Here is a 21,607-nt window from a genome sequence, read left to right as displayed (position 1 = left end):
CTCATGCACTACAGATGTATGTTGTAAAACGGAAAGTTGATTTTTGCACGTCCCTACACCCTGAAAGTCCCCCACTGGGATGCGGAAACCATGTGTAAAACCGTTCCGCAGCACCCCAGCAGAAGTACGATCCGGGTATTCGCTGAGCCAGGGAATCATTGCCAAGGTATCAATTGGAGTTGGTAAAGGCGCCCCTTGGACTATCTTAGACCTGTTTGGCGCCTCCCTTACCCCCATTCTCACCCGTTCTGGCTCTGCACGATGACTCAGGATGGGACGACCCACAAGTACTACATTCGTGTTTGAATTTACACGATCCCGGAGGCCTGGTACATTTCCCTTTGTTGAAATTAAAGCAGAAACCCTTTTTCCCTGTATTGCCTGCGGGTCTCGAATACTCGTCGGTGCTCGTACTTGGTCGAAAGGGCGTCCCCACATTTTGGCGGGAGTATTCAACAACATTGCTCCCAACCAATGGCATTTTTAACATTCCTGATTCTTTCATTTTATCCCATGTCACAGAATCGTAACAATCCCAAGTCAAACTCTTGTTATGCTCCTTTTCTTTCCTGAACAGATTGTCATAACAGAACCAATGGTTACCTTGATACGCTGTCGAGTAACCCATAATACGTGATTGATAAATGGGAAATTCGGGAAGCAACTCGGGCCTACGTTCCCCCAAAATCGATGTAAAAATACCCCACGCATTGCCCCAGTTGCCAATATTCTCATTTACCTTAAAGGCGGCCATTTTTGCGCGCCAAACACTTGGATGCATTAGGTCCTTCTGACTCTTGACATGCTCTACCTCATAATGATCGACAAGCAGGGAGAATATATTCACGTATTCCCCCGCCCAAATCTTTTCTTTTATTGCTAAAGGAACATGCTGCCCCAGTCTTTCTCTACGAGAGGGTGCTGACTCGTCCCTTGCGATCGGCAATGGCCGCTTACCTGAACCGGATGCTGCTTCTGCCCCTTGTGGCTTTTCTATCACTGCTACCGGTGCGGTCACCTTGGCTGCTTCCTTTTCCTTACGCAGCTTTCTAATCAGCGCCTGTGCCTCGGCAGCCGTGGCGCCCTCAGTACTATCGCCCAACCATGCTGCTAGCTGTGCTGCCAGCTCGGGGGGCATATCCTCGTTGGTTGTCGGGGTGATGACAACGGGGATTGGATTCCCCTCCATTGGTAGCGGGGTCGGCACCTCGAGCGGGGCAGAGGGGGCCGGGACATCGCCCCCGGCTGGAACCCTTCTCGGCCTCTTAGGTCTCCCTCCAGCCGGTGGTTGGCCCGATCCCTCCTCACCGTCTCGCTCTGCCAGCCGCTTCTTTATGTCGGACATATCTTTACAAAGGGCCCGAACCATCTGCTCAGTCGTCATTCTCTTTGCGCCTTTCTTGGGCATCTCTCCGACGAAGTATCTAGAAGACAAAGAAAAAGATCAAAACGCTCAAAATTGGCTCTTCGTTCTGTCCCGAGCTCACGTGTAGCGAGGAGGTGCAGCTTCGGAGCACAAGAACAAGAGGACGTCTTCTGGTCTTCCGTCTCTTTTTATCCGTCTTCAGGGCGGGCGAAAACCCGCCCCTGCCTGCCCCTAGGGCGGGGCTGGCTACGTCGGTGTCTAGGCCAGCCCACTCTAGGGCGGGAAAAAGCGCGCCCCGGCTACGCCGCTTCGGGCATACCAGCCGAGACGCGCCTCCCGCCCAAAAATGGCTTCCCGGGGGGATCGAGGCACTCCGCCATACGTTCGGGGGGACCGAGTGGTCGCCCCTTTCCATTAGCTCGGTAATGCATGAATATTGCTGACTTTTCAGAGATATTCATGCATTTCGGCCGATTTTTATCGCTTTTGAGATACACCTTGATAATAGCAAGGTTTATCTGCGATAAAAATCGGCGGAGCTCGGCAATAATAATATTGCCGCTAAGCCAACATAGCGATAATTATCGCTAGTTGTTGGTAATAAGCCCCTCAGAGTGGTGGAAATAACACCTATTCCTAACCTTAGATTCTCAAGCACATTCAAAAACATTCATACCATTTTACTAGGTATTACATGAGACTATAAATTGACGCATGACCGAAATGTAATGACAAATGTATTATACGTTGTAGTTTGATTATTTTCTCTGGGTAGTGCTGTTTTTTTGGACATCTGACAAACACCATAAACCTCTGTGAAGAGAAGAGTCTGCCAGATGAAAACGTTTTGACTTTTGTATATTGGCCATTAGGCCACAAAATATCAGGTGAGACTATTGTCACTTATTTCTTGTTTTGTTTCTACTTGCATTCACTATTTTCTTATTATAACGATTACTTTAAAAAAAAATGACCCCTTGCAGAATTCTGAACTCTGTCTACTTTTCAGAAATGTATAGCTCGTCACAAATGTAAGGCCTCTCACGAATATCATTAAAAAAAACAGCACCAGCAGAAAGTCTAAACTTACCACTCTGTGTGCTGTGTCACATAATGTGAGTACTGGAAGTGTCAGGTTAAAATACAGTGTCTGCAAATGTTTTAGGCTGACCGATGTCTTAAGCAGCTGAAGAGCTGTATAAGCACTACTTTACCATCTTAGGAAACTGTAAATGGGTACTAGTAAAAGGAACTTTAAAGGCATGTGCTATTTTTTCTGGATCTTTAGTAGCATTTGTTGTTACAAAGTAAACTACTAAAATAATGCAATACCATGTACAAAGCAACACATTAACACAATTAAACAAAACAGAACGCATTATAACAAAATATTCAAAATAGAATAGATCAATGTCAGCACCAAAACACGTTCTTGTCACACATTACCACCTCCAGAATCATCTTTTCATAATTTATTTTAAAAAAGATGGTGGTAAAGGGTACTTTCAGTCCACTTTATGTGATACAGCTTCGCTCATGATTTTTACACTCTGCATTAAGAGCACACGAAAATAAATTGAATCAACTAAGCATTGCAGTTGTTTTCTAGGCCTATATCTTTGGCGAGGACTACCGCTTAAAGATGTATTCCTAGGAAGTTGTACTGTGATAAATTGTGAATGTTTTCAGTTGTGTTTTTCCCATTCGCTATGCCTATGTTTTTGGCTTTATATATAATCTGGTTTTGGACTTGTTACTGTGGGTGAGTCTCACTATATGTGTCCACCTTTTAAGATAATGCTGCTGCCATGCAGCTAAAGTAAAGGGCACTCAGCTAGTTACAGGTGAACTCCTGTACACATGTACACATGTGCGTGGACGCATGTATGGGCTGTGCATTAGAGACTACTGTTGTACGCAGTCCAGTAACTGGGCACAGGTATCCTTGCACGGGGGGCTCTTGACATGGGGTCAGCCGCATTATGTTGGTGTTTACTAATAGGAAGTTAGTGTGTTTTACTATTTTGTTACATAGGAGAAAAACTGCCTTAGAGAGTGAGGTTTCTCTTCCCTTTGGACTAAAAAGTCCAGTGACATATCAAAATGGTCTGTCACCTATGCAAGAAAATCAAACCTGCAAGGTCCAAAAAGACATCTGTACAACTTATGGGTCATCCATGTTGTCATATTTCTCTGGCTCAGCTCAAGATAAGAGCCCAGGTCTTTTCTCACCCTGCTGTGCCATGTTAGATGCATTTCTCTCCGGCAGTAGGAACAAAGTCCTCCCCACACAAAGGGGACAGTTAACAGTGCTTCACTCAGCTCCTGAGGAGGACAGGGATGGGGCTGAAAAATCTGCATCAATCAATCAGCTGTCAAACTGTACCAGGGATGAGCCTGCACAATCCCATTGAACAAAGGCGGGAGCCAAGACCTATGGAGCCAGCACAGGAGGGGGCTCGCCTTTGAAGATTTGGTGCAAAGGCCTTGATAGTGATGTTAGTGAGTGGCAAAGCTGAGGTCCACATTGGAGATGTGACTAGTGACTCCAGGATGACGCCATCTTGAACTCTCCCAGGATGCTCTGCAAGAGGTTTCAGATGGGGTGGATATGTGACATGGCACCCTAGGATTGGCCATGGGTGCCTGTCTTATGGTACCTCCTACTCCCTTCTAAGAACTCTTGCACGAGGGGGAGACTCTATTAATTGTTGTCTTTCTGCTCTGTTCTGCGGAAATCTGGTGCTGCCATGGACAACTGGAAGGAGGAGCCCCCTGATGCCCAGAAAGGACTAAGGATTCTACCCCAGATGACCCCTGGACCAGTGGGTCTCACCAAGTGCCAGTGAGGCTGGCCCTCTTACACCCCCTGAGGAAAAATTGAAGGAAAGCTCTGGGCTTCTGCACACCGAGACCAAGACAAGGAGGAAGGCTGGTGCAGGAAGCGACTAGCACCAGCTACCAATAGGCGACACTGCTTTGCATGTGAGAAGGTCTACTGAAACTTTCCCTGATGGTTAGAGCCCGACAACCGGATTAAAATGAGCCCAGGATCGCCCAGATTGACAAAATGAGGCCTGGGTTATGCCATTTGCAAGATTGGCAACCTGTGACCCCATTCCGCAAGGGAGCTCGTGGAGTTTCACTGCCTTTCTTGAAATTTCCCCCGGGATGGTCCTGGGCCCATGGCTCAATACAGGATGGTGCTCTCTCCCCAGACTCTCCCTTGTCCCGGGAACCCCACAACATGGGCCTTTTCTTCAGAGGAAAGGGGCCAGGACACCATTCCCAACCCCTGAAAACCAGGAGAAGAGACCAACCAGTAGTGTTGTGCTTTCCCCACTATACATGTCCGTGTCTGGGGGGAGCAGGGTGGGCACCAACAGTTCAGAAGGAGAAGTTACTGTCTCCCGTGGCCACAAGCAGAAGGCATGTCCACAGGGGAGCCATTGGGAAAGTAAGTGTGGGCTCCCTCAGCTGCCCTCAATGTTAGGAGGCCTGGGAGTGCCCAGGTGGGGCTGTGCATCACCAAACATAAACAACAAACAAAGCAAAAGCTGTGTGGCATGAGGCCATTTGCAAGGAAAAATGCAGCAACTCTCCCTGGCACAGTGGGAGAGCCACTCATCAAATACTCATCGCTCCAGGCTGGAGCTGCCCATAATGATCTGTGGGGCTTTGTCATTTGCATTATGTCTCTACTTGTGGTGGCCCAAGTACAGCAGCAGCACCACCAGCATTACCAAGGAAGTATGGGGGAGGCTGCAGAAGTCAAGCAGCTTCCCTCAAAGGCGTTTCACACAGGAATGACCAAAATGCAATGGCCAGGAAACCAGGATCTCTCAGAGATTCTTCAAATAATTTTCAAAGCACTCCCTGGAGCTATTGCTGTACAGCTAGGAGTGCAGTGTCCGCTGGGAACTTGTTCTATGGCTGCAGTTATTGTGGCCTGAAGGTGTCTAAAGAAAGCTACATGCTCTACAGTGCCCTCTAGGGGATACATGTGTTGTTGTATTTAATGTAATGAGAAAGTGATGCCCTCTAGGGGTTGTGTTTAGGATGACATTCTATCTGACTGAAAGTACATAAAAAGCACATAGACACAGTTCATTATTTTTATTGTTAAATTAATGCTGATAGTGTTTACTGATCAAAGTGCATATGCTTTATTAACATTAATAAGTGCATTTACACATGATTAATATTGATGATTGCATTTACCTACCAAGTGATGATGTCTTTAACATATTGTTTGTTGATCTTGAACCTTCAACCCAGCCAATAGCTTATATGCTTGTATGACCCTTCAGGGGGTCAAAGTTGACATCTATGGTATATTCCTTCTACCGGATGCACATTTTTGTAAATTAATGTGTAGTACTTAGTAATGTGTGTGTCTAATAAATTTACTTTTCCTTTTTCTAAAGAAAAAGCACTCACTGGACAATCATTTATTGACTGTTAATAATGCATGCCTGTGATTGGTGAATATTAGCCTACACCACTTCCCCTAAGTTTGCCTTGGATTGCTCTGCTTCTCTACCCTGAGAGAGTCAAGCGCTACAGTGGGGTGCTTTGTTTCCAGTAGGGAGAAATTGTGGACCTATTACTTTTGCAGACCTCACAACTAATATCCCAATTTCCTACAGTGAAGAAAAGAAAACATCATTGGCAGGCACAATGCAACGACAAAGCTAATAAAGCTGATGTTAAAAGAGGTAATGCTCTAATTTTGCTCAGTGCACTAGAAATGGGAATTTCAGCATCTAACCTGTAATGGCTCCTCGACAGTATTTACTCGCACTTGCAAAAGAAATTGGATCTCAACTTTTACATGGCAGCATTGTGAAAACAAAATTGTTCTTTAAGATGGCAGAAAACTGCATAGCAAGCTAAAATCATAATGTCTGCCAGCATATCCTGTATTTTTTATCTAAGAAATCTAGGATAGTCAAAAAGATTTTGGTGAAAAACAAGTGTTTTCAAACTAACTTTATACCACAGCCACCATACTTTTAATTATCTATATCCCTGCGCTTGTAAAGGAGCTTTTCTACTTTTGCACTTACATTTAATGTCTAGGTGCCATATTTCACTCCATTCCACAGTCCACTAAGTGGTGCCAACAGATCCCTCCCCTCATCAAGCCTTCAGCATGGAAGGGCCGCAGATCAGCAAAATCCTCATCACATAATCAGCTCCTCCATCAAATCAGCCACCTAACAAAATATGGAAACATACAGCTCTCCTCTAAAAAGTATTGTCTGACCCCATCGAGCTGAGCAGTTTCTGACCCATCTCACTGCTCCCCTACCCAGCCAATGTGACAGAGAAGGCTATCCACCAACTCACCACCCACCTCAAACCCGACAAGTTACTTGACCACACACTATTAGGTTTTCGGAGCAACCACATCACGGATGAAATCTGAAAAATACCATACTATGGGTCTCCAACTACCTCCTCCACTGACTCCAGACCTTCCAGAATGCCACAGCAAGACTCATCCTAGACCTTTAATGATTCATCCTATCATACAACATCTCAGAGAGTTTAACTTGCTCCCCATACATAAATGGTGCCAATTCAAACTCCTCAGGCATGCATACAAGAAATTACATAACATATCTTATAAAACTACTTCATTTCCATCAATCCACCAGACACCTGCTCTCAGCCTCACTCTCAATCGCACAAACATCTCTGTATCCGCAAAAGTAGAACAGATTTGGCTTTCTCCTACATTGCTCACAAAAACTGGAATTACCTCCCTATAGATATAAGGGCTTTCTCCTCGCTTCTTGAATTGCAATAGAAGCTGAAAACCTGGCTCTTCAACTAATTCCCCAAGTCTGACTCACTCACTTCACCCTTAGCCTCATAAGTACACACCTGCTCCAGCACCTGGATACCCTGAAAAGCCATGCTATACAAATCTACATAACATATCATAACATGACACATTACAATTAGCCTAATATTTCATGCGGGCATACCCTGATTCCAGACTGCATCAACACACCAAATAATTGGCATTTCAAGGTCCAAGAGGAGGGTCTAAAATATGTACCTGTGAATTTCAGGTCATATTCAGGGGTGGGCAGCACTGCAACTTAGCGCTAGTAGAGTGAGCAGCGCTGAAAAACAGCACAAACGCCACTATGCATTGCACAAGAGTGCTCACCCATTCAAGTTAATTTTGCTGCTGCTCGAGCAGAAAATCTACACGAGCTGCAGCACATCTATTAGAAGGCAGCTCTTTGACCATGACTGCTCGTGAACACCGGCGACTGCCTGCATTATTAAATTGAGCTAGGAGATGCCAAATCTCATTGCGTTTGCCAGCTCCCATATTCTGGAGCCTAATGCGAGAAAAATGCCACCACACAGGGACTAAATGAATTTGTCAGAACAGCATTAATGAATAACGCGGAGAGGCAAAAATTCCACAAATTTCCGCAGGCGGAACAGAACATTGCTCCCACACTTTGATAAAATTCACCATGCGATTCCTGAACACAGGCTCAAAATGAACAAATTTCTCTGGGTCTTTTAGCATCTATTTTGACCAGGTGGTAAATGGCATCCAGAGGAGTGCTTTAGGTTGACAGCCAGAAGCTCGGTGAGAGGGTACATGGAAGCCCATCAGGGCAAGGAGTGTTACCTACTCCTGCTGTGCGGCAGGAGAGGGTGGGTAAGGGCCATTCTGTTTTTCTTCTTGAATAGTTATTTGTGGTTTTACCTGGTGTGTCACTGCACCAGTTAAAACAAAGAAGTATATTATCAAGAACAGGCGATAAAATTATCGCCGCTTTATCAGCAGGAAACTGCCGCTAAAGCGGTGACAATGGGCTTGATAATAGGCCCTTGTGAATTTCCATAGCAGCCCAGGTTCTGGTGTTAACCTGGGCTGCTATGGGAATTCACAAGGGCCTATTATCAAACCCATTATCGCTGCTTTAGCGGCAGTTTCCTGCCGATAAAGCGGCGATAATTTTATCGCCTGTTCTTGATAATATGCCCCTCAGTTCTATCTTTCTGGACCAATGGTTGCTGAATTCAGTCATTGGCCACTTGTAGTGGAATTCCACTCTGAGCAATTCGCAGTGAGAATCCTCGTCTTCTTTCAGGTCCAGCTGAGCATGCCCATATTTAATTATGCCCATATTTTTGCAATGCCTTGTCATGACCTGTTTGCCATGCACAGTGGCACCAGGTTTGCATAGTTCGAAATGTATATCTCTTCTGCAATTTCTCAGATTGTAACATGGCATTCATCTTTGAGCATTCATTTTGCACAACTCACAAATTCTATAGCCCAAACCACTTCCACATATTCCACTTACAAGCCTCAATTATTCGCAACATTTTCACTTCCTTGACTCTTCAGCATTTAGCTCACCATATCATAGGGACCTAATATGTCAGTATGCCGATATGTAATTAGAACAATTGATGAGCTGTTAGGCGTTCAGGCAATTACTCTCTACCAACAGAATCTATTCCCTTATATTAGTTCAAGCTGGCGTCTGCATTTTATTGACGGCAGAATATTCTGTGCTAAATTGCATACTGTTGAATCAATGTCCTACAAAATACACAATAACAATATTAATAGTATTCAGTAACGCCTCACATCAGACATCCTGATCGAAAGCCTAAAGCATCAATGAACCGTTATTAGGCTGTGAAGCAATTATGCAAAACTGAAATCATGATTTCACTATTCTAAACAGATAAGGCTTTATTGAAAGGAAAAGGATATAATTTAGGGGCATATTATCAAGGGGGGTTATCTCCGCTTTTTTGGCTTTAAAAGCCAAGAAAGCGGAGATAAAATTATCTCCCTATTACCTAGCTGTCGCTAACACCAGTTAGCGACAGCTAGTAGGAGATAGTCACAATCTGGGCCCCACTTTGCATGTCAGAGAAATTTATCAATAATGACATGCAAAGTGGGCGTGCCAAGATGTTAGCGACTGAAAACAGTCGCTAACATCACTATCTCCTATTACCATCTTTTGGAGATATTTGCGCTAAGCGCGAATATCTCCAAAAGCTAACACCTGCCCTGAGCAGTTCTTAGCCATGTTATCCAATGGTAGGTGGATAACATGGCTAAGAGCATTAGCTCGGTAATGCATGAATATCGCTGACTTTTCAGCGATATTCATGCATTGCAGCCTATTTTTATCGCATTTGCGATAAACCTTGGTAATACCAAGGTTTATTTGCGGTAAAAATCGCCGCAGCTCTGCGGTAAATTTTTGTCTCTAACCAAGCAATAGCGATAATTATCGCTATTGCTTGGTAATATGCACCTTAGTTTGCATCCTAAATGGTCAGTGCTGAAAGAAAACCAGTATTTTGATTGATTGTTTATTTCTATATACATTTTTGGCGAAATTGATGAGTTGCAAAGACCATTAGCATTCCTATATAGCTTTCACAAAAAGAGTACAAAAACGGAGAGTAAGAAAGCAGTGTTTCTCTAGTAAATGATTTAAGTAGGTACTGTCCTTCGTCTGCTAGTCCATTCTTATGAGCGGTCAGTAATTTCTGATATGGCCAGTAGGTCAACCTACCACCATCATTTGTTCAGACATTTCTGAAGGCGACACTTGACCTACTCAAGTTTGTGACATTTCCAGCTGAAAAACAGCCCACACACGAGGAAACCCATGCAGGAAATGGTGCAGAAACACATAATTGCATGTATTTTTCATTTATCACGTGCAATTTAGCAATGTCCTGTGGTCCAGATTCTGGAATTACTGTTACCTGCGGCACAGGAGTATGATCGATGGTGTGAGAAGGCTAATGCAGTAATATTGTGCCCTTCATAATGGTATTAGCGTTGGTTGGTATAGCAAAGTAACGCAAAGCAGCGTAAACGCTGCTTTGAGTTTCTTTGCATGTAGGGGGCGTTACATGGGTGGTACTTGTGCGTTCCCATGCTACCACCCTTGCTTTATGATTCTAAACCCTATCTACTAACATTAATAACACTGCTGAAAAGCAGGCGTTAAAAGGAGAAATGTTTTCATTTCTCTATTTTTCGACTTTACATGTGTGCTGCACTAGGCAGCCCAGAAACAAAGTAGGAAAAGCTTTAACCCCTTCGCGCGGGGCTAATTTCCACAACTGTTTTCGTGGAACATTCAGCACAGCAGGAGAATTATTCCCACGTGGATGTTCCGCGGTGGTCATGACGAGCTCAGCTCGTCATGAGCACAGCGCCACTGTGCCTCATGACGAGCTGAGCTCCTCATGAGCACCAATGGTGTTAAAGCGTGTTCAGGCATAGTATTTTGTACAGGAAGGGTATCCTTCCTGTGCAAAAACCTTGCTAGACTCAGGCATGAACCCTATCACTATGGCGCTAAGATGTGTGTCTGGTGCACGGCAGCTGGAATCAGCCCCAGCTTTAGGGAGAGGGGAGGAGAGTGCCATATCTCTGTGACTATGGCGTTCTCCTGCTCTCTCCCTGTCACGCACTGCAGCACAGCCTCGGTGGGTTCTGCGCTGCATTCCGTAACAGTTTTCAGAGTCTGGCCCTGAGACTGCAATTGCAAGCCTACACCAGGGATATAATTTCAGCCTATCCACTTGACCTCTCAGATATCGGTCACTACTTTCTGCTCGCTGAGACAACCACCTTTGTGCTTTCCTAGTTCCAATTACTGTTTTTTCTGCTACTCCCTTTTTCAGATTTCTTGCTTGGTGCACCATTTTTCAATCATCAATGTAGCCATTCACAAACCCTCTCTCACCGCTCCAACACTCTATATTACGTCTTAGGGTCCATGCCTTGACTTTCTTGTGATTTTTTTCTTTGTAATATCACTCCTCAAAGCCACTATCCTGACACCTCAACCCAGCCCTCCCTATCGTCTGTCACCTCATCCAAACCCTCAATGTCTTCATTTTCTCCTTCGATACCCCATAATGGCCCATATGCCATTGCCATCCACCTAGCCTCCCACTGCATCACTTTAATATTCATCATCACAGTGTGTCTCCGAATCTATCACTGTTCATCGCAATCAGTTAACACTGTTGTGCAAAATCAACTTACAGGTGGTTCTACCTGCTTAATCTACCTCATTCTTATTTTTTTTTCTTCTCAGTACTCTCCCTAGCCATTGCAAGTATTTACCCCTTTGAATGCTTTATCTGCCACTCACCGGCACCGTATTCGACCTACGGCAGTCTTTGGTAAAGAGCTGTCAGCATTTCCACCATCCTTTCCAGCATGTCATGTAGGGTGATTTATTTTTAACAAGCCTTTTTTAGCAATATTTGTCTAACTTCAATACATTCATCTTCAAAAACCTGAAAACACCAAAAATTGCTTGGGATAATATTGCTTGCCTTTTAACCCTGCAGTTAAACAGCATATCGGCATACATGCCTTTAATTTGATTTTGATCTCTCTAACAATACTCTCCTGTCAAATATGCTATCAAGACAATACTGAACTAGTAGTAATTATAATTTTAGGAAGATTGTAGCATTCTGTTGGAGTTGGGCTTCTTGGCATGGTGACTCCCAGATTATTTGCCTTTTGTTACTGACCTTGTTTTCATTTGCATTAGGATTCTGTGCACTTTCCTTAGGATAATCATTGGTGAATTGCTTGTTGGACTACAGATAATTGGCACAGTCAATTTACTTGTAAGTACCTTGTAAATGGTGCTACGCATGCTAGGGGCTGCAAATTAATTGCTACCAGTAGGACAGCAGCACTCCGGCCCCGATTCACAGAACTAACTTAAGACAAAATCCTAAACTTACTACTTTTGGTATTCACAGAAGTTAGGATTTTGTCTTAAATTTGTCTTAAGACAGACTTAAGACAGACTTAAGACAAAATCTTAACTTAAGTCTGTCTTAAGTCTGTTTTAAGACAAAATCCTAACTTCTGTGAATACCAAAAGTAGTAAGTTTAGGATTTTGTCTCAAGTTAGTTCTGTGAGTCGGGCCCTCTGTGTGCCACCCACCAAAGTAGTTTTTGTCAATACAGCCTATCGTCCGTTTTTATGGTGCAATTGTAAACTACCCTTTTAATCTAGCAAAATAAATCTTTACCACTCTTAAACTTTCTTTTTAATACTTATAAGCCACCCCTAAATTAGGCCCTAAAGGCTCATAGGGTGGAGCGCATTTTATCAAAAAGTAGGTCATGTGTGCTTAAGTTTTACATGTCTTAGCGGTGTAAAACCCCTAAAATCGTTTTTCACTGTTTTAAGGCCTATTTCTCAGATTGACTAACACTAGGTTACCTTATTACATTTAGTAGGTACTAATTTCAGATTGGGAGCAGATGGAGAATTGATATTTACATTCAAATGAATTGCAATATAAAATACTCTTTAATGGTAAAGTTACAATACTGAAAATGCCACCTTTCAAAGGTATATATTGAAAAGGGGATAGATCCTGTGTGGGGAATGAGGGGTGGGATCATTCAATGCAAGAAATGCAGAGGCGACCCCTCACATTATTGAGGAATCAACCATTTTAAGAAGGCTACATAATAGTTCCTTACCTCTCAATGCCAATACTTGTTGGAGATTTTCCACTACTTCTTATTTTTTATATGGATATTCCCTCACCAACTTCAAATATGTCCATAGAACTACACACATTTGAGAAACCAGTTCTAAAGGACAGCAACAGTATTGAAAAGAAAAAGAAAAATATAAAGCATAATCTATCCAAAGAAGAACACAAAGCCCTCCTAAGATTGAAAACAAGCCAAGACCTAATAATTAAGCCGGCAGATAAAGGAGGACCCATAGTCATTATGTACCCCAATACAAACATGAAATAATGAGGCAACTGCAGAATGAAGAACACTATAAGAATATTCAAGGGGATCCAATTCTCCTGATTATAAGGAAAATAGAGGAGCTCCTAAAGGAAGGAACAAGTGAGAGATGGATCTCTAAAAAAAGAAGAGGAGTACTTATACAATAAGAATCCCCGCACACCATTAAAATACATCCTCCCAAAAAATTCAAAAAGATCTATTAAATCCATCAGGAAGGCTCATTATTTCAAAAGTAAATTTGATTCTTGAACATCCCACCAAGTACTTTGATGTATTCCTCAAGCCCTTGATGACTTATTACCTAATGATACCTAATAACTTAAAAACAAATAGTGATGTATGTACAGACAAGTTATGTCATTTATGTGAGATTTTTATGTTTAATTTTCTGGTCTTAAGTTACAATTGATATAATTTGCTGTTTTGTTCTTCTGTATTAATATAATTTTGGGGATGGACCAGTCCACAGAAAAAACAAAAAATCTGTGTTATAGAGTGTACTGTTTTTTTGTCTCCTTTTGCTTTTCTTTCCTAATTTGAATATACAATGCCATTTGGAATTTTGACATTTAAATGTCAGTGAGTGAGAGGATAGCTATACAAAAACTAAGAAGTAGAGTAAAATCTCCAACAAGTCTTTGTATTGACAGGTAGGGAACTATTACGTAGCCTTCTTAAAATAGTTGATTAATCTATGATGTGAGGGGTCCCCTTTCCATTTATTACCATTAGAAAGGTAGCATTTTTGTGTCCAAATGAACTGTGCCCTTCTGCCAGTAAAGAGGATCACATTACTGTGGCTGTCTCTCCAGTGATGGGCTGTGGATTTCTTCCAGACATGGGGACACAAAGGGGCCAGGTGTGGACAGGATGGGCCTTCCTGCCACGATGCTGAGGTGAGGCTGCACCGAGCCCCACTTGTACTTCAAAGGGAGAACAAGGGAACTGGACCAAACTTGCTTGAAGGGGGCTAGGTGTTTTTAACCCACACAAAGGCTGGCACTGGGGATAAAAGGTGGAAGTCCTAGACCCACTCTTGACCTGTGCAACACTCAGAAGAAGGACGGCCCTGGTGTTAGTACTATCCTGCTGCTTGAGGAAGGAAGACTCAACCTGCCAGTACAACGCATGCAATTACAATGCATACCATTGCAACACATGCCATTACAACGCATTAGAAGGTAAGCAATCAAGATTTTTTTTGTATTAGGGTGGGTATGGGTTTTGCAGTACAGGGGAATATAAATTTCTACCCCTACACTATCCAACACTTTCCTTACTTTTGCACTCACTGGAGTGGGAATAGTAATTTTTACCCCTACACTATCCAACACTTAGTAATTTTTACCCCCTACACCAGTGGTTCCCCAACTTTTTTGACCCACGGCTCTCTTGACCTATTGGCTGTTGGCCACGGCTCCCCATTATGTCACTTATTCGGGTGGGGGGATTAAACCCAGCCTCGGCTCAGTACCTTAGGATCTCTTGGAGTGGATATTTCAGTTACCCTAGTAAAGAGACAAATGCAGTTCCTTTTTTTGAAGGAGCCAAGGGAGGTGATTTTCCAGATGTTTCTGAGTAAGAAATTGTAGGAGAGCAGACCTTTTACCTTTTGAATTGAGTTCCATCCAGGGTGAGTTAGACCAGAGAGTGTCGATTTGCTCCTGTCTGAGTTAGATACCACGAGGAAAGTGTGTGAATTCATTTGAAGACATGGCAAACTATTCTGATGAATTTTCGATCTCTGGCTGAACCAATGTAGAACCACTTGCCCTCCATAACATGGTCTCTTCTTCATGAGAGCAAATGGAAAACAGCATTTTGAGGTCTTTGGAGATTATGGACTAGTGATCCAAGAAGTCTAGCAAAGACTGAATTGCAGTAGTAGTAGTTATGTTATGTTATACGCTTTTGTATTGCGCACAGCTGCCCCAGCTAAGGGGCGTCCTGGCGCATGGCAAGAAAAAAAGCAACACCTACAGGGAACATAACAGCAAAGGGAACAAAGGCAAATTTATTCAAACAGAAAAGTTTTTAAAGTTTTACAGAAAGCTAAAAGATCAACGAGCAACCGCATCTCAACAGTAAGAGAATTCCAAAGCTCGGCCGCTTTAACCCCGAAAGAGCGGCCGCCAACCCGACACAGCCTGTATCGGGGAATCACCGTAAGAGCTTGACCCAGGGATCTCAGGGACCGGGTAGGCACATACCAAGTCAAAAGGTTCGCAAGAATCTGAGGACTCCCACCCCTCAGAATCTTGAACGCCAGACACAGCACTTTAAACTGGATTCTTGCTCTGATGGGCAACCAGTGCAAGGATCTCAATGTGCCGGAGACGGAACAGGTTCGAGGTAGGCCAACAATGGCTCTCGCCGCGGCATTCTGAACGCGTTGGAGGCGAGTGACCTCCGCCACGTTAGCCCCTACCAGGAGCGAGCTGGCATAGTCCAGGCGAGATAACACAATAGCCTGGACTATCAGCTGCCTGGTGTGATGGCCAAAGACCTTCAAAACAGGGTGCAGCGACCGTAGTATGCCAAAGCAACAGGCCGCGGTTCTCTTCGTATGGCCCACAAAGCTGAGGGAGGGATCCATCCTTACTCCAAGGTTCTTCAGTTCTGTGCCCGGAATGGGGGCCGGGCCCAGCTCCGCTGGCCACCATCTGTCCCCCCAGAGTTCCTTTAGCTTTAGAAGCAGTTAGCAACGATGCTGGCTTCGAGCAGAAATATAAAACACTGGCACAAAGAAGTGAATTAGGTCAACCTGGCAGTTATTAGCCTTTGTGTAACAATGATTAGAGACAAACAAAAGGACAAGCCCGGTCTAGAAACTTCTTCACCTTGAACAACATAAACTGCAGTCCCACCTTTGCCCCTACCATCCACTGAACAGCAGTGTTCCAGAAGAACTTATCAGCAACACTTTTGCTAGCAGGGCTTTCATTCAATTTCTAAAGGGGTGCCCTGTCTCAAATCTCCTTCACATCAATGTCTGTGTCTCTGCATTCCAGCCACAAGAAGGAAATCAATAAACCCCACTGTCCGGAAAAGCTTTATCAACCCTCCATCTTGTTCTGTGTTGAACAAGATGCCATCCAACATAGGTTTTTATTTATTTATGTTGTTTTCTATACCTCAAACTTGGCCAACATATTAAAAGTGCTTTACACAAGCAATTGAAAAGATAAAATAAGTAAATCACTTTTCTTAACCCCAGAAAGATGTATGGATCACAGAATTAGGATCATAAAGTAAGAATTGGGTTACACATACAAGAAATAATATATATTAACAGAAGAACCTGGAAGGAAAGATCTGGAATTAAAATAATTTTATAAAAAAAGAAACTAACAGCCTGATTAATCAATGACCCATTTTGCGAGTCTATAATAGCGATTCATAAGGAATCGCTATTACAGGCTCGCAAAATGGGATTCATGTAGGAATCGCAAAAAAAAATGTGATTCCTACATATTCCTTATTTGCGATTAGCAAATTGCTAATCACAAATAAGGAATAACTCCCCATTCATTCCTATGGGCCAAAGGGCCCATAGGAATGAATGGGGTGTACTCCTTATTTGCGATTAGCAATTTGCTAATCGCAAATAAGATAGCGATTTAAAGGGTGCCAGGGGTGTCTAAAGGACACCCTGTAGCACCCCTTAAATGCAAATTCGAACAGGTGTTGCGCACACACATGTCCAAAGGACATGTGTGTGTGCAACATGCAACTTAGAAAAATTCTTTTAAAAGCATTTTTCTAAGTTTTCGCTATTTACCACGAGGTTTGACCTCGCGGTAAATAGCGGCCCGAAATTGCGAATTCGCTATTTAAAAATGGATGATGAATTGCATTTAAGGAATCTCAAATAGAGATTCCTTAAATGTAATTCCTCACAAAATAGCGAAATCGCTATTACCGATTTTTGCATTTGGGATGATGACTCCCAAATGCAAAAATCGCACTCGCAAAGGGCCAGATTCTGAGAATCTGGCCCTTTGCGAGTGCTATTCTGCATGATGAATCAGGCTGTTTACCCTCTTACCCTGTCAAGATGTCTGTGAACGGGGTGAACACGGGTCATAGCGTTTCTCCCTCATAGCACAAGTCGAGGGACGCTCTGGGGCCCTCAGAAATAGAGTTGTGATTGGAGCAGGGTTATTCATCTGTAGAAGGGCACCTCTTGGATGTTCACACCCGAGGGTTGTCTTTCTCTCATGTCCACGCAAGCAGACAAGTTCCTAGCTTTGGAGCACTTACACTTCTGGGGTGCCTCTTGGGTCTTCCTCACACATCTAGTGCACTCCCACCTAGTCGGAAGGTTGCAGGCTCGAGGGGGGTTCACACTTCAGGGGTGCGTCTTCTGTGCTTGGTCCCACGTTGCAGCCTACTTTGCTCCTGCACATGCCCCTCCTACAGCCTACACAGAGGCATTAGGGGCATGAGCAGTTCCCTGCAGCCAATCCTAAGTCCCGAAAGAGCTAAGGCCGATCAACCTCTGCCAATCAGTGCTGGGACAGTTTTGAAGTCCAAATCTGAACCCGTTCTCACTGCAGCGCTTGAAGAAAGCTATGGTCCCGCCTGAGTGTGAGTGAATTTAACCAATGGGAGAAGGGAACAGGGTTCTTCACATATAGAACACTGGTTATCTGGGCAGCAGAGAGTTAATTTACACACTTTGCACATTCAATCTGCTTCAGAGCATACTACCTTTTCTACATTCCCAAGACGTGCACGGCGCCCCTGGCAAGTTCTAACGGCACACTGGGGAGCAGCGGTGCACAATTTGGGAACCACTGCCCTACACTATCCAACACTTACCCTACTGTTGCACTCACTGGAGTGGGAATAGCAATGTTTACCCCTTCACTATCCAACACTTACCCTACTCTTTCCCTAAAAATATTGAGAGCTGTAATGGTATGCGTTGTAATGGTAGTTTTAAAAAATGCGTTGTAATGGCATGCGTTGTAAAATCATGCAATGTAATGGTAATTACGATGTAACAACTGCGTTGTAAAAGCATGTGTTGTAATTGCATGTGTTTTAACATCATATATTCAAATACAGGATATAGTGCAAAATACACTGGTAAGAATCTATCATGTTCTATTAATAATTACAGTTTATACGTTTTTAGATCCTGGACATACCCACTTTAAGACTATGTTATGACTATGACTATGATATTGTATTATAGTAAGCAAGTCCATGGGAGGATCAACCTTCTCACTCAACCTTCTCACTGGCGGGAGCACAAATCCAATAACAATGTGAATTGTTTCACCCATTTCTGTGAGATTATAATCCAGTTAGTACATTTCTTTACTATCAAAAAGACAAGAACAGCAACAAGGGAAGAAAGATCATAAACGCATGCAAAGAAGCAGGAACTGCGTACACTGCTATAACATGATGAAGAAGCTTGTTTATACATCCCACTAAAGGCATGAAAATTGAATTGCAACCCTCAAGTACGTGTGACACATCCAACGCCAAATATGCCCTAAAATGTCCATGTGGAAAAATGTATGTGGGCAAAACATAAAGAAAAGTTAAAGTACGAGTGAGTGAACATAAGAGTAACCTCAGAACACAATCCACAAAATCAATGGTTGCCACCCACTGGATGGAGGCAAGACATAACATTGCACAACTGCAATATACTATTTTTGAAGCATTGCTACCTGTTCAAGGAACTGATCCACAAAATGTATTAGCAAGAGCTGGGTTCTTTTGGATAAAAAAACTACACTTGAATATAGTTGCTTCTTGTAACTATAATGGTTGCTCACTGTAGTATTTGCATTGCATGTAGTTTATTTTTCATTAGTTATTTTTTTCATTTTTGAACAATTAATTTCATTTATTTTTTTCCCAGTTAATATTGTCATCTGAAACTGCTCACTGTATTCCTAGATCAATGAAGTCAGATCTGTAGGCTCATCACATGGGGCATAATCTCTATTGTTCAGAGGCTGTTTGCACAGATTGAGTTACTTGGTATTTTGCATAAATAACACCTGAGCACAATACCAGTTGCTGATAGTGTTATGCATATCTGCTTGTTTTAGGATGAGATTCATTTATAAGCTGAAACATTAGGCTCTGGTATTTTATGTGATGGGCAAGCAACTTTATTGACAACTGTGGATTTGGGTTTGCAACCTTAGGGATTACACACAGGTTACATTTGTGCCTATTTTAACAATTCAGCATAGCATGCCTTGCTGGAACCACCTTGCGTTTGATATTGTATAGCGTCTTCACATTTTCTTATTTCAACTTTGCACTGAGCACAATACCAGTTGCGGATAAAGTCATGCATATCTGCTTGTTTGAGGATGAAATGCATTTATAAGCTGAAAACTTGGATCTGGTATTTTATGTGATGGACAAGCAACTTTATTGACAACTGTTTGTTTGGGCTCGCAACCTTAGGGATTACACACAAGTTATATTTGTGCCTATTTTAAGAATTCAGCATAGCGTGCCTCACTGGAATCACATTGCGTTTAATATTGTATAGCGTCTTCACTTTTTCTTAGTTTGGTTCACGTACATAGCACGATATGGTGTGTAGCTTTAAGAAACGATGAGTCACCATAGGTTTAAATGTGCATGTCATTTCCGCCCATCATTCAGTTTCCGCTGTTCGTGTCTTCACAGATGGCTGCATTTCTGTGAGCTACAGCCTCATTAGAATTATTTTCCTTTTTAAAACCTGTAATTGTATACAGATCACCAATTGATGTGCACATTCACGGATACGAAGGGTGATTATCAAATGTTTATTCTTTTGGTAATTAAACAGAGCCCTCCAGTGCGATTTCCTTATTTTCACATGTCAAAAAGGGATGTTGGCGTCACACAACTTTTTTTAATAATTGATTGCACTGATTTCAGTCACAGCGTCTCTTGTAACTTGTTTTAATAATCGATTGCACTTATTTCAGTCACTGCACTGTTTGGTATTCAATTACACAGTGAGACGATTTTAAATTACAATTCTTTTGAGACCAAACATGACATTTCCACCTGTTCCCTATCACATGTTAGCACTTATTAAAATTAATAAGGTAAACCAATGTGAACATTGTAGAAGACGAAGGCCTCACAGTACTGAAAAATTAATTTAAGAATCATTTGCTACCAGGACATGTAAAACTTAACAGTGCATGTCTAACTTTTTTAAATACATTGCATGGGCTGTTTAGGGCCTAACATAGAAGTGACTTATATGTATTAAAAGAAAAGGTTTAGGCTTGGCAAAAGGTTTATTTTGCCTCGTCTAATTCGCACATGCTACAATGACAGACCTGAGATATGTTTTAGAAAAAGCTATTTAAGTTGGGAGCATGATAAGAGCTGCAGCCCCACTAGCAGCATTTAATTCACAGACCCTTGGTACAGTGGTACTACTTTACTAGGGTCTTATGAGTAAAGAAATGTGCCAATTGGGTGTAAGCAAATTTTAGCATGTTTTCAGGAGTGAGTACACACACCTTTTCGCTAGTTAGTAATGGTAAATTGCACTGTCCTAAAGCCAAAATAAACATATTTTAGCAACTGAAGGTGAGTAGGCATACGGTTTTAGGGAAGGCCACCGTAAAGGTAGTCAGGTCTAACACTTACACTGTATTTTTTCCACATTATTTTATTCATCATTGCTGGTAAAACTTACCTGTTACACTATTGTTAATTGTGGCATTTACTCCACAAATTATATACTGCACTTGTGGTTCACTTGTGATTGATTTACTAGATTCGCAGACCCTGATTAACAGATTCTTCATACAATGCAGGGCAGGAGCTAAATTTGCCACAATGTGTTATGCAATGGAAAAAAACTGTGGAGTGTCATATCTACTAAAATTCGCCTTCTGCTGCAGTGAGCCCCTTTGCTGGCATACTAACATGACTGGTTTGCGTGATTCGCAGCCTCACATTATGGTGCAGGGTAAGTGTGGTGTGTGTAGAATAGGGGTTGTACTAGAAGCATACCATTCTAGAGCTAATTCCTATGCTTAGACACATTCAGAAAGACCCCACATATTAGATATGTGATGTGCACTGTACAACACATTCACTGCTCGTTTTTTTGAAAAATGAAGACATTTACCTTTGTTTGTGCCAACTTCAAGTGATCATTGTTTTTTTACGTAAAGCCTGATCTGAATATTTTAGGAAAAGCCTCCTTTGCATCAAAACTGTGGGTCTTTCCACAGATCGCCTGGGTAAACCACACTGAATGAAACGCAGCACAACGTAATTTCCGCGCAGAGAAAATGGCATCTACCCAGACATAGCAAAATACCTTTTGTGCTGGATAGTAACTGCCACGCATATCTTGACGGTGCTTTGGGTCGCTTTGCACTAACGCAAAGGCTTCGTAAATTTGG

The 21,607-nt window shown here is 42.7% G+C and overlaps 1 protein-coding gene across 1 annotated transcript in view; it reads left to right on the top strand.

The window, feature by feature from the left end:
• LOC147692934 (contactin-3-like) overlaps positions 1-21,607 on the top strand; it is an 830,755-nt gene that overhangs the window by 239,873 nt on the left and 569,275 nt on the right. The window lies entirely within an intron of this gene.

The sequence above is a fragment of the Lissotriton vulgaris genome, chromosome 9 (assembly GCF_964263255.1).
Source record: "Lissotriton vulgaris chromosome 9, aLisVul1.2, whole genome shotgun sequence".
Lineage (NCBI taxonomy): Eukaryota > Metazoa > Chordata > Amphibia > Caudata > Salamandridae > Lissotriton > Lissotriton vulgaris.
This window is presented reverse-complemented; position numbering and strand designations above follow the sequence as displayed.